Raw genomic sequence first — 13,869 nt, 5'->3', positions numbered from 1 at the left:
CTAGATTTCATACTCTCTCTGTCTTCCAACCTAAACGTCTTCCTCTTCAAAGAATAACCTTGCTTTCTATTTCATTGAGGACACTGAAGCAGTGAGACACAAATTATATCTACCCTCATCTACATACCAGCCCTGTCTCTCTGTCTTGCCCCTCATTACACAATTAGATTTCCATGTGCCCCGCTATTGTGTGAGAGACTTTTCCTGGAGAGAATGACATACATATCTACTCACTCCAGAAAGGGATCCCAGGAATGATGAAAGTAACTATTGCACACAACCAAACATGGTGAACCAATGAGTTTGTGTTGGGGTTACTAACTGGAATATGGATGAGAGGTTACTCTCAGGAGCAGGGATGACTCAAAAAGCAGCTGCTTCTGGAAAAGTCCACCCCCCAACACTGGTGATGACTCACAAAAGCTGCAACCCCAGAACTGTCTGCACAGCTTGCAAGCGGCTCAACAACTCCCCCAAATTTCCTCTCTGCAGCTCAGCTGGTCAGAGCATCCTCCTCCAGTACTTGTATTTTCTTCTGTAAAGCTGGAAAGGAGCCTTCAAGAATATTCCAAGCAGGAGAGTTAATTGGGATTGTGGGAAGCACTAGGAGAGGGACTAGCAGGATACATGTGATTTGAAGAGGGCAGGGCATTAATTGAGGAGGAAAGAAGGCCAATACAGAAAGAGAGGGAGGGAAGAGGGTAAAATAGCACTAAGGGTGTCTGCAAAAGCCACAAGGAATCACTATTTATTTATCTAAGCATAAATACCCATATAAGTTAATGTATCTGTATATATAATTTAATGAAGTTTTCCCATTTGAGTTGACAGTGCTCACACACCACAACAACCTTAAACTAACAAAAACTCTTAATGCCAGGCATGTGAAACCTTCTTTGAAGTTGTTGGTCCAAGAGACTCCCAAAACAATACAGGCTGTTGCTGTTGCCCTTGGTTGTCTCCCAGAGGTTAAAGGTTAGTTGCTATTGCAGAAGACATCACACACTTCAGGCACAAACCCAGAGGCTCTGAGCTGGATCTGATCTGAAAGCCTCTTCCCCGAGGTCTAGCTTTCATTGTCCCAGAAGGTGCCGTGCAAGCTTCCAAAGGTGGGAAGCAGCCAGGGGTTCTACCCAGCTGTGACTTCTATGAGCCACAACATCAACCAGCATAGCACGGTAACTATAAGAGTGCAATAGTGGCACTCATGTCTTGGAGTTGAGTAACAACTGTCTAATTGTGTCTGATCAACAAGAGGGAAATTATGCCTAGTACTGGAAACTCAGCCAATTACCCAGGGCAGTGAGCTCATGGAACTTAGAGGAGAACCTCATACCAATACTTTACCAAAACAGCACAATCCATACCTACATCTAAATATTTATTATTTTTTAATTATTTTTATTCGAATTACAAACAAGATTGAATTACATGACAATCCCAGTTCCCTCCTCCCTCCCTTCCTCCCCTACCACCACCCCCAACTAAAACCACACATATCCTTTCTTCTAATCTACACATGACTCAACCTTTCTGCTCCCTCATGACCTCTGCATCCTTCCTCTTCTTCCCTTCTCATTCTCCTAGCTCCCTCCACCATCTTCCCATGCTCCCAATTTGCTCAGGGGATGGTGACCCTTTTCCCTTCTCCAGGGGGCAAAGTTTGTCTCTTTTAGGGTCCTCCTTGTTTACTAGTTTCTCTGGCAGTGAGGATTGTAGGCTGGTAATCCCTTACTCTATGTCTAAAATCCACATATGAGTGAGTACATATCATGTTTGTCTTTTTGTGATTGGGTTACCTCGCTCAAAATGGTTTCTTCGAGTTCCATCCATTTTCCTGCAAATTTCAAGACTCCATTGTTTTTTTCTGCTGAGTAGTACTCCATTGTGTAAATGTACCATACTTTCCCTATCCATTCTTCAGTTGAGGAGCATCTAGGTTGCTTCCAGTTTCTGGCTATTACAAATAGTACTGCTATGAACATGGTTGAACAGATGTCCTTGTTGTATGAATGTGCTTCTTTTGGGCATATGCCTAGGAGTGGAATTGCTGGATCTTGTGGTAAACTGATTCCCATTTTCCTGAGGAGTCGCCATACTGATTTCCAAAGTGGCTGTACAAGTTGGCACTCCCACCAGCAGTGGAGGAGTGTTCCCCTTTCTCCACATCCTCTCCAGCATAAACTGTCATTGGTGTTTTTGATTTTAGCCATTCTGACAGGAGTAAGATGGTATCTCAGAGTTGTTTTGATTTGCATTTCCCTGATGGCTAAGGATGTTGAACACTTTCTTATGTGTCTTTCAGCCATTTTAGATTCCTCTATTGAGAATTGTCTATTTAGTTCTGTACCCCACTTTTTAATTGGATTGTTTGGTGTTTTGGAGACTACCTTCTTGAGTTCTTTGTATATTTTGGAGATCAGCCCTCTGTCAGATGTGGGGTCGGTGAATATCTTTTCCCAGTCTGTGGACTGCCGTTTTGTCTTGCTGACTGTGTCCTTTGCCTTACAGAAGCTTCTCAGTTTCAGGAGGTCCCATTTATTAATTGTTGATCTCAGTGTCTGTGCTACTGGTGTTATGTTCAGGAAGCTGTCTCCTGTACCAATTAATTCAAGGGTATTTCCCACTTTATCTTCTAATAGGTTCAGTGTGGCTGGGTTTATGTTGAGGTCTTTGATCCATTTTGACTTAAGTTTTGTGCAGGGTGAAAGGCTTGGGTCTATCTGTAGTCTTCTACATGTTTGCATCCAGTTATGCCAGCACCATTTGTTGAAGATGTTCTCTTTGTTCCAGCATATATATTTGGATTGTTTGTCAAAAATCAAGTGTTTGTGGGTATGTGGGGTAATATCAGGGTTTTCAACTCTATTCCATTGGTCTGCCTGACTATTTTTGTGCCAATACCAAGCTGTTTTCAGGACTATAGCTCTGTAATAAAGCTTGAAGTCAGGGATGGTGATGCCTCCAGAAGTTCTTCTGTTGTACAGGGTTGTTTTGGCTATCCTAGGTCTTTTGTTTCTCCATATAAAGTTGAGAATTGTTCTTTCAAGGTCAGTGAAGAATTGTATTGGGATTTTGATGGGGATTGAATTGAATCTGTAGATTGCTTTTGGCAAGATTGCCATTTTTACTATGTTGATCCTGCCTATCCAAGAGCATGGGAGATCTTTCCATTTTTGGGTATCTTCTTTAACTTCTTTCTTTAGAGACTCAAAATTCTTACCGTACAGGTCTTTCACTTTTTTAGTTAGTGTTACCTCAAGGTATTATATGTTGTTTGTGGCAATTGTAAAGGGTGATGTTTCTCTGATTTCTTTCTCCACCAATGTGTCATCGGTATATAGTAGGGCTAGTGATTTTTTTTGAGTTCATCTTCTATCCTGCCACTTTGCTGAAGGTGTTTATCAGCTGTAGGAGTTCCCTGGTAGAGTTTTTCGGGTCACTTATGTAAACTATCATATCATCTGCAAATAGTGAGAGTTTGACTTCTTCCTTTCCGATTTGTATTCCCTTGATCTCCTTTTGTTGTCTTATTGCTCTAGCTAGAACTTCAAGGACAATACTGAAGAGGTATGGACAGAGTGGACAGCCTTGTCTTGTCCCTGATTTTAAAGGAATTGCATTGAGTTTCTCTCCATTTAATTTGATGTTGGCTGTTGGCTTGCTGTATATTGCTTTTATTATGTTGAGTTATGTTCCTGTTATCCCTGATTTCTCCAAAACCTTTATCATGAAGGGGTGTTGGATTTTGTCAAAGGTTTTTCGGCATCTAGTGAGATGATTATGTGTGTTTTCTTTTTTTCCTCAATCTATTTATATGGTGGATTACATTGATGGATTGTTGTACGTTGAGCCATCCTTGTATCCCTGAGATGAAGCCTATTTGATCATGGTGGATGATTTCTCTGATGTGTTCTTGGATTTGATTTGCCAGTATTTTATTGAGAATTTTTGCATCAATGTTCATGAGGGATATTGGTCTGTAGTTCTCTTTCTTAGTTGTGTCTTTGTGTGGCTTGGGTATCAAGGTTATTGAAGCCTCATAAAAAGAGTTTGGTAATGACCCTTCTGCTTATATTGTGTGGAATACTTTGAGGAGAATTGGTATTAGCTGTACTTGAATTTCTGGAAGAATTCTGCACTGAAGCCATCTGGCCCTGGGCTTTTTTTGGTTGGGAGACTTCTGGTGACTGCTTCAATTTCATTAGGGGTTATAGGTCTATTTAAGTTGCTTATCTGTTCTTGATTTAATTTTGGTAAGTGAAATCTGTCCAGAAAATTGTCCATTTCCTTTAGATTTTCAAATTTTGAGGAATATAGGTTTTTGAAGTATGACCTGATGATTCTCTGGATTTCCTCTGTGTCTGTTGTTATGTCCCCCTTTTCATTCCTGATTTTATTAATTTGCATGTTCACTCTTTGTTGTTTGGTAAGTTTGGATAAAGGTTTGTCTATCTTGTTGATTTTCTCGAAGAACCAACTCTTTGTTATATTGATTCTTTGTATTGTTCTCCTAGTTTCCATTTTATTGATTTCAGCCCTCAATTTGATTATTTCCTGGCATCTGCTCCTCAGGGTTGTATTGGCTTCTTTGTTTTCTAAAGCTTTCAGTTGTGCTGTTAATTCTCTACTGTGATTATTCTCCTCTTTCTTTATGTGGGCATTTGGCGCTATGAACTTTCCTCTTAGCACTGCTTTCAAAGTATCCCATAGGTTTGGTTATGTTGTGTCCGCATTCTCACTGAATTCTAGGAAATCTTTAATTTCTTTTATTTCTTCCTGGACACATGAATTGTGCAATTGGGTGTTACTTAATTTCCATGAGTTTGTAGGTTTTCTGTAATTCATGTTGTTGTTGAATTCTAACTTTAAAGCATGGTGATCTGATAAGATACAGGGGGTTATTTCAATTTTTTTTGTACCTGTTGAGGTTTGCTATGTTGCCAAGTATGTGGTCGATTTTAAAGAAGGTTCCATGTGGCGCTGAGAAGAAGGTAAATTGTTTTGTATTTGGATGGAATGTTCTGTAGATATTTGTTAAGTCCAATTGCGCCATAGCTTCATTAGTTCTTTTGTTTCTTTGTTAAGTTTCTGTCTGGTGTTCCTGTCCAGTGCTGAGAGTGGGGTGTTGAAGTCTTCACTATAAGTGTGTGCAGTTTTATGTGTGATTTGAGTTTTAGTAATGTTTCTTTTACAAACGTGGATGCCTTTGTATTTGGGGCATAAATGTTCAGAATTGAGACTTCATCCTGGTGGATTTCTCCTGTGATGAGTAGGAAATGACCTTCTTTATCTCTTTTGATTGATTTTAGTTTAAAGTCCAATTTGTTGCATATTAGGATTGTTACCCCAGCTTGTTTCTTGGGTCCATTTGATTGGAAAATCTTTCCCCAACCTTTAATTCTTAGGTACCATCTGTCTTTGAAGTTGAGGTGTGTTTCTGGTATGCAGCAGAAGGAAGGATTCTTCTGTCTTCTTATCCGTTCTGCTAATCTGTGTCTTTTTATAGAGGAGTTAAGACCATTAATGTTGGTGGATATTAATGACCATTGATTGTTCATTCTTGTTTGTTTTTGATTTGGTGATGGTGGCAAAAATATGTGTGGGATTCTATCCCTTTTTCCTTTTGGTTGTTGGTAAAGTGGGGTTATCTATTGCCTATATTTTTCTGGTTGTAGTTAACTTCCTTGGGTTGCAGTTTTCCTTCTAGAACTTTCTGTAGGGCTGGATTGGTGGATATGTATTGTTTGAATCTGGTTTTGTCATGGAATATCTTGTTTTCTCCGTCTATGTTGATTGGAAGCTTTGCTGGGTATAGTAGTCTAGTCTGGCATCCATGGTCTCTTAGTGTAGGTAGAATATATATGTATCCAGGACCTTCTGACTTTCAGAGTTTCCATGGAAAAGTCAGGTGTGATTCTGATAGGTTTGCCTCTATAGGTTACTTGACCTTTTTCCTTTGCTGCTCTTAATATTTTCTCTCTGTTCTATATGTTTGATGTTTTGATTATTATGTGGCGATGAGACCCTTTTTTTTGGTTCAGTCTATTTGGTGTTCTGTAGGCTTCTTGTATTTTCATTGGCATGTGTTTCTTTAGGTTGGGAAAGTTTTCTTCTATGATTTTGTTGAATATGTTTTCTGTGCCTTTGACTTGGATTTCTTCACCTTCTTCTATACCTATTATTCTTAGGTTTGGTCTTTTCATGCTATCCCATATTTCCTGGATATTTTGTGTTAGGGATTTGTTGGACTTAAGATTTTCTTTGGTTGATGAATCTATTTCTGCTAGTGTGTCTTCAGCTCCTGAGATTCTCTCTTCCATCTTTTGTATTCTGTTGGTTATGCTTACATCTGTAGTTCCTGATCGTTTACCCAGCTTTTCTATTTCCAGCATTCCCTCAGATTGTGCTTTCTGTATTTTCTGTATTTCAGTTTTTAGGTCTTGAACTGTTTCCTTGAGAGATTTCTTGATATCTTGCATTTTTTGGTTTGTTTCTTCTTCCATTTCTTTAACGGATTTCCTCATGTCCTCTTTGAGGTCCTCTCTCATTTTCCTGAAAATGTTTTTAAGGTCATTCTCTTCTGGTTCATCTGCATTGTGATGTTCAGGTCTTGCTGGTGTATTGTTCCCAGTCTCCGGTGGTGTCATATTGGGTTTTCTGTTGTTGAATGTGTTTTTACCTTGTCCTCGTCTCATCCTTTCTTCTGGTGGGTGTAGCAGGAGTTTCTTGCTCTCCTGGTGGGTATGGGGCCAAGTTTCTCTTCTGGTAGATGCAAACAGATCCAATACTCTGATGTCTGTCCTCTTCTCGTGGATGGAGGTGGCACTGTTACTGGGGCCTCAGCAGTGTTCGGGTGTGTTGGGTCTTGCTGGGCCGGTGGATGGAGACAGAACTGTCACCAAGGCCTCAGTGTTTCGGATCCCACCACTGAATCTAAATATTTATTCTTATATCCAATGATAAGTGTAGCTCCCACCCCTCATCACAAACAAAAACCATCTCTCTGTAATAGACAAAGACCATTACAGAAAACCACAACCAGTCAAAATGCAGAAAATGAGTGATCATAGAATACTACCCCCATTTGACATATTTATGACACAAGTTCTGCACCTACAGCTCTGGGACCGTTGAGGAAGAGGGGGTAGAAAGATTGCAAGAGCCAGAGGACCAGGAAGGCTGCTGTGAGATTATGTCTCCTACAAATGGCAGGGAAGCTTCACCAATGATAGTTCAACAATATAGCTGCCTAAACAAGATCCTAACATGTATAACACCAATAGTCATGCTCACATAGAAGGGGAACATCAATGGCCCCACCCCTAAAAAAGAACTATAGACAATGAATGTTGAGAGCAGGGAAATAATCTTCTTTAGGGATGAATCTCTTAATTGGTTATCCAATACTAAGTGGTCAGTCCTGAAATCATAACATTCAAGAAAGACTAAATGAACTGACTAAGTTGTATTTATTTACGCATATATATGTATATAAGTACATACATACATATATCAAAGAAAAAGATGCCATGAATTCAAGAGGGAGCAAGAAAGGGCATGTGAGAACAGTTAGAAAAGAGAAGGGGGAAATGATGTAATTTTAATTTTTTAAAAAAGTAAGTAAAAAGAACCTTCCAAGTTTATACTTTCCTAGACATGTGAACTTTATTTTACCATCTGAGTCACATGAGCCTCCTCCCTCCTCTTGAAGGCAATGTTTGAATTCAGAGGAAGCTGCTACACTTACTGGCTGAAGCTAGCTCTCCACTAAAGATGGTGGGTCCCAATCCCTTCTTACCTAATCCAAGTCCTCCACCACCTTCACTTAGACCATTTCCTCTTTTCTGTATTATTAGTGTTTCCTTCTCTGCTGGTTACTCCAAAAGTCTACAAACAGCCATTATTTTTCCACTCCTACAAGGGTTTCTCTTTGCCCCATTTGTACTGTCAGTTACCATTTCTCTGCCTCATTTGCAACAAAACTCCTACAAGAGTGTTTCACATAATAATACTTTGGTCCTAGTTCTTCCATTCTTCAGTGACATACACAGAATATAATAATGTTCCTATAAAGTCCCAAAACTAGTAATATAAATGAGCTAGGGAGACACCTGAGAAGCTAGCACCTACATAAAAAGCCAGCTATGGTTGTATCCTCTTGTAATCCTTCACTGGGAAGGCGGAAACAAAAAGTATCCCCAGGGCTCACTGACCTGCCAAATTAGCCTAATTGGTGAGCTACAGTCCCAATGAGAGATTCTTTCTCCAAAAATGAGGTGGGCAGTTCCTGAGGAAAGTCACCAAGATTGACCTCTGGCTTCCACATGCATGTTCACAGATGTGCACATATAGCTCTATACATGAGCATCTGCAAACACAAGCACATACACAAGACCGCAGACATGAAGTCATTGATGAACCTTATTTTTGTTTGTCAGCTGGAGTGATAGGTCTTCCACCCTCCCCCTTCAGTTAGTCCCATCATGCTTCACTCTTTACTACTTTAACAAAGCAACTTTTGGCAAGGTTAATAATGAGTTTCATTTTGCTTAAATCCAATGGTTAAATCTCATCTTGACATATTTTTTATGACAGATGACACAGCTAATCACCGGGTTGGAAGACCTGTTTTGGGTTTGTTTGTTTGTTTTTGTTTTTCCAACCTATTGGTTTCCATGGTGTGTCTTTTCCTGTCATTTTACTTGCTCCACCTCTTTTCTCAAACCATTTGACCTTGCATTGAGTGGCCCCAGGCTCATTCCTTAAATTTCATCTTTTTAAAAATCTTTATGTATTTTCTCAGTGATCTCATCCAGTCTCTTGACTTTCAGTACCTTTGCAGCTATATGGTGTCATCACATGATGACATCTGTCAATTTTATATCACCAGCTCACCCTGTTATGTGATTCCAGATTGTTGTTATCTGCCACATCTCAAACTTCACATGTCACAAACTGGACATTATTCTCTCTCACACCATAACCTCATACCTGTTTCAGTCTCTATTCTGTTCTTTCCCCTTCTCAACAAAATAGCTAGAAACAACACTGCCAGCCAAACATAGTGGCACCCCCCCCCCAGCCCCGACAATTAGAAGGCTGGAGAGCTGAAGTCCAACCTGAGCTAAATAGTGAGATAGTAGAGGCTGCTTCTATGTGTGCAGCTCTGTGGTAAAGCACCTGTCTACCATACACAAGGCCACAAGTTTGATCCTCAGCACCAAAATGAATAGCAAAACCTCCATTCATTTCTTCATTAATATTCTTCAATTTGTTCAGAGTAAAAATCTGCATCCTTCTAAGTGATCCGTAAGATTGGGATGGCCACTGGTGATCAAAGTCTCTCTACTCTCACCATCTATCAGTCTAACCCAACCTTCCTGGTAGAAGACACCACACTTAATCCCTCTGAACAGGCTGTATCCTCTGCCTGGTACACATTTCCCCCAGAGACCTACATTTCTAACTCCTTGCCTCTTTTGGTTGGTCAAAAATCACCTTTTAAATGGAGTCCATCATAACTTTTCTAAAATCACAACCCATTCTTTTCCTTCTTTTTTTTCTTTTTTTTTTTCTGGCAAGCTGGGGGTCAGACCCTGCGCTTTGCAAATGCTAGGTGAGCAATTTAGCACTGGCCTATATCCCCAATTTTAACTCCACTGTCACCCTGCTCTCTCTTTTACCATAGCATTTACCTTGTTTATTTGGTTGTCTGTCATCCCTCCACACTAGTGTATGAGCTCCATAAGGTTGGAGACTTAGCTGTAGTACTTGCTAATGTTTTCAAGTGTTATGTTTGTTTCAGGGTCATGCATGCTCATACCATTGCATGAGTATAGAGGTCAAAGACAGCTCAAACTATTGGGCTTGGTGGCAAGTGTCCTGACTCACTGAGCAATATCTCCAACAACTCTATACTTTAATTTTAAGGGTATATGTCAAATTTTGTTCACTATGCCTGGTAACAAATGCCTGTAATCGCCAGGTGGTGGTGGTGCACGCCTTTAATTCCAGCACTCGGGAGGCAGAGTCAGGTGGATCTCTGTGAGTTCGAGACCAGCCTGGTCTACAAGAACTAGTTCCAGGACAGCCTCCAAAGCCACAGAGAAACCCTGTCTCGAAAAACCAAAAAAAAAAAAAAAAAAAAAAAAAAAAAAAAAGAAGAAGAAGAAGAAAAGAAAACAAATGCCTGTAATCCTAGAATTTGGGAGGCTGACTCAGGAGTATTGTAAATTCAAGGCCATTTTGAGCTACATAGCTAGCTCCTGATTATACAAAGAGACCCTGTAGTTTTGTTTTTAAGTAGTATCTTACTTTGTTTGTATCAATTAAGTATTAGCAGTGATTTGAATGATAAATGTCCCCCACAGACTTATGTATTTGAACACTTGGTCTATGATTGGTGATGCTGTTTAGCAGTGGTGCTTATCTGGTACACCCTTGCTGGAGGAAGTACATCACAGTGGGCAAGCTTGGAGAGTTTGTAGCCTCCTCCCAGTTCCAGTTCACTCTGCTTCCTGTGTGGTTAAAGATGTGATATCTCTGCATCCTGCTCTGGTGCTTGCTGCCATACCTACCCCACCATTATGAACACTCCCTCTGGAAATGAACCCACCCCTAAAGAACTTTCTTCCATAAGTTGTTTTTCATGGTGTTTTATCGCAGCGACAGAAAAGTAAGTAATACACAGTGTACTCATTATACAACAGGATAGGTTTTCTTCCTGGGCATGGTGGCACATGCCTTTGATCCCAGCACTTGGAAGGCAGAGACAGGTGGGTCTTTGTGAGTTCAAGGCCAAGCTAACCTACATAAGCTCCAGGCCAGCTTGGGGCTACCTAGAGAGACCCTGTCTCAAGAAAGAAACAACAACAGAACGATGGGTTTTCTTAACCTTAAGAGACTCTGAGACTCCATTTTATAAAGATTTTCTTAAATCATAGAGAAATATTATAGGTGGATCAATAAAAGACTTTCCAGCCTAAAATATTGCAGTAAAATTCTCAGAAACAAGTGTAATGGAAATAAAAGATCAGAGACCAAACAGTGATAAAATTTCTTTTAAAGAAAAGCTTGTTCGTGTATTTTTTTGATGGATGGGAGATACATTATGATATGTAGATTCTCCTGGATATACTTAAGAAATGATGTAACATTCTTATTTTAAAATGCCAATACTTATAATATGACAGAAATAATAAAGCTTACCATCATTTAAAGTTATGATGAAACACTTTAGATATGACCTTTAAAAGTACAAGAAACACAGTTTCTCAAATTTCGTTTATGAGTCAAGCAAGGAAGTCATTTTGAAGACCAATGCCCCCAAACACTCACAGGGAGCCAAGCCACCACTTTGCAGGACTCTCCTTCATGATCCATCTCTATTCCTGCCCCCATCTCTGACCTGTAAAGACAGAGGCTTCAAAGTGTTGTGTTCCTGCTGTTCGGTGATATTTTGTTTATGAGCTAATGAATAAAGCATGCCTGATGATCAGAGTGCAAAGCTAGCCACACTAGTTAACCATAGAGGCAGGCAGTGATGGCACATACCTTTAATCCCAGCAGCCACACTAGTTAGCAATAGAGGTCAGGCAATGGTGCTGCACACCTTTAGTCCCAGCACTCAGGAGACAGAGGCAGACAGATCTCTGTTAATTCAAAGCCACACTAAGCTACATGAAACTGATCCATTCTAAAAGAGAAACAGAGCTCGCATAAAGGTGATCTCAGCACTTGGGATCCCACACCTTTAATCCTAGCACTAGAGAGTAATATAAGGCGGGAGGAGACAGGAGCTCAGTGTAGTCTGCGGTTTGGTGGAGAGCAGTGCAGTCTGAAGATGCAGTCTGAGAACAGGATCACCCCTTCCGACTGAGCATTGGTAGACGTGAGAACTCTCTAGTGGCTGGCCACTTTGCTTCTCTGATCTTCAGCTTTATCTGTCTCTGGGTTTTTATTATTAAGAACAATTAGAATTCGTGTTACACTGCTGTCACTTAATGGGGTCTTCCCTCTCCTAGGAGCAGCAGCTTTCCCAGGAGAGATGACTATGGACCTCTAGGCCCTTCATGAGGATAGAGACAGAGCCCACGTAGTGCCACCCAGCCCGGGAAGGAGCAAAAGTGAACTATGCCATGGAAGACAACCTAACTAACTTCAAGCACATATTTTAATGTTATCCCAATTGGGTTTTTTTTTTTTTTTTGAGACAGAGTTATGTATATAGCCCAGGCTGCCATTGAACTTAAGATCTTCCTGTCTCACCATCACACATGCTGGGATGGTGAGCCTGCACTACCACACCTAGCCCTTTAACCTGTTGTCTTTTTAAAAAATAACCCCAGTGTGCCCTTCAGTTACTTAACAGTGATTAGCCTAATGACAAGTGTATTAGTAATCTTTTTTTCATGTCCAGGAAGTGATTTCCGAGGGTGACTTGGATCTGCATTTGACCACCAAGCCATTCATTCGTTTTCTGTTTGAGAGGAGAAAAGAAACTGAGAAATGGGTGGAGCGAAGGTTCCATCTTTACTATTTCTTTTTAAAAGTCTGTAATAGCAGCTGTCCAAACTGGATCCAGCAGGACCTTCATAGGCAGCTGCGGACAGAATCCCATGGGGGGAAAGAGGTGGAGCAGGAAGGAAGGAATTAGGAGGGGAGGGGAAAACCCCACAGTCCATCTTTGTCTGGCAGCAACCCTCAGAATTCCCAAGAGGCCACTGACAGTGCTGACAGGGAGAGATGGCAGCACAATATCTAGTTAGGGGTCCCAGTCCCTTCACTAGTGCATTGAATGTCATACTTGGTGCCTACTATGTGCCAAATATTGAGAGAGTCAGAGATGAATCTACCAACCAGCATTCTGGAACAGCTCCTGGTCTTGTGGGTTACTGTGGAATGTTGGGATGATTCTAAAGGTGTAGGAGTGTAATGCCGAGAGGAGGGGGGGAGAGAAATCTAGAAGGCTTTAGAAAAAGCAATTCTTCAGCTGAGTTTTATGAAATAGTTACTGGCTGACAGGAAACGGTGGGGATTTTCAAAGCAAAGGGAACAGACTTAGAAATTTGCTGGTATGTCTGTGTAAAATGGTTTTTAAAAATCAATATGCAGCGACAGATATACTTGCCCATGTAAACAGCCAGCAAACTATTTATAAAAGATTACACAATGGATTACATGTTATGGTAAATAGATAAAACTAATGTTTATCAAAAAGAAACGATTTGAATAAATTATGGTACATCCATACAACAGAAGATGTCAGACTATATATCCCAGAGATGTGATGCCCACTGAAGCAGGGATGATAATGAGAAAATTATGCTGTCGTTTATGCTTTAAAAGAGGAGTAATCTGTTTACCACAGTGTGGTGCTACCACATGGGGTAAGAACAGAGCTGATGTAAGTTGGGTGGGAGGACATTTTTTCACTGTTGAATTTCTTTTGAAACCATGTAAATGTGTTACCTGTTTGAAAACTTAGATTTAAACTTGATTCAGACTTGAAATTCAACATGCCTGGAACCTAGACTCTTTGGGACTCATTGCCTCAATCCTATCCTTTGGGGAGTTCTCTAGGACCACACTGATATTCCCCCTGCTACAGACAGAACATAATGCAAATTCCATGAGGCTCCCCTTTCTCATGTCATTGTACCAGCTTGAATACAGCAAGTGCTCCACAGTGTTTGTTCGAGCACAAGGAGGGGACAAGAGATGCACCTAGGAAAATAAATTTGAAGCAGAACATAAAAAAAGACATGTTCATGAACTTGGGACCACATATGTTTGACTTTTTATAGTTTTTATTGAGATAGAATTTAGATATTGAAATATTTTTTTCCAGTAGACAATTAATGCATT

This window comes from Cricetulus griseus, chromosome 2 (genome assembly GCF_003668045.3).
Source record: "Cricetulus griseus strain 17A/GY chromosome 2, alternate assembly CriGri-PICRH-1.0, whole genome shotgun sequence".
NCBI classification, from domain to species: Eukaryota; Metazoa; Chordata; class Mammalia; order Rodentia; family Cricetidae; genus Cricetulus; species Cricetulus griseus.
Note: the sequence above shows the minus strand (reverse complement) of the source record.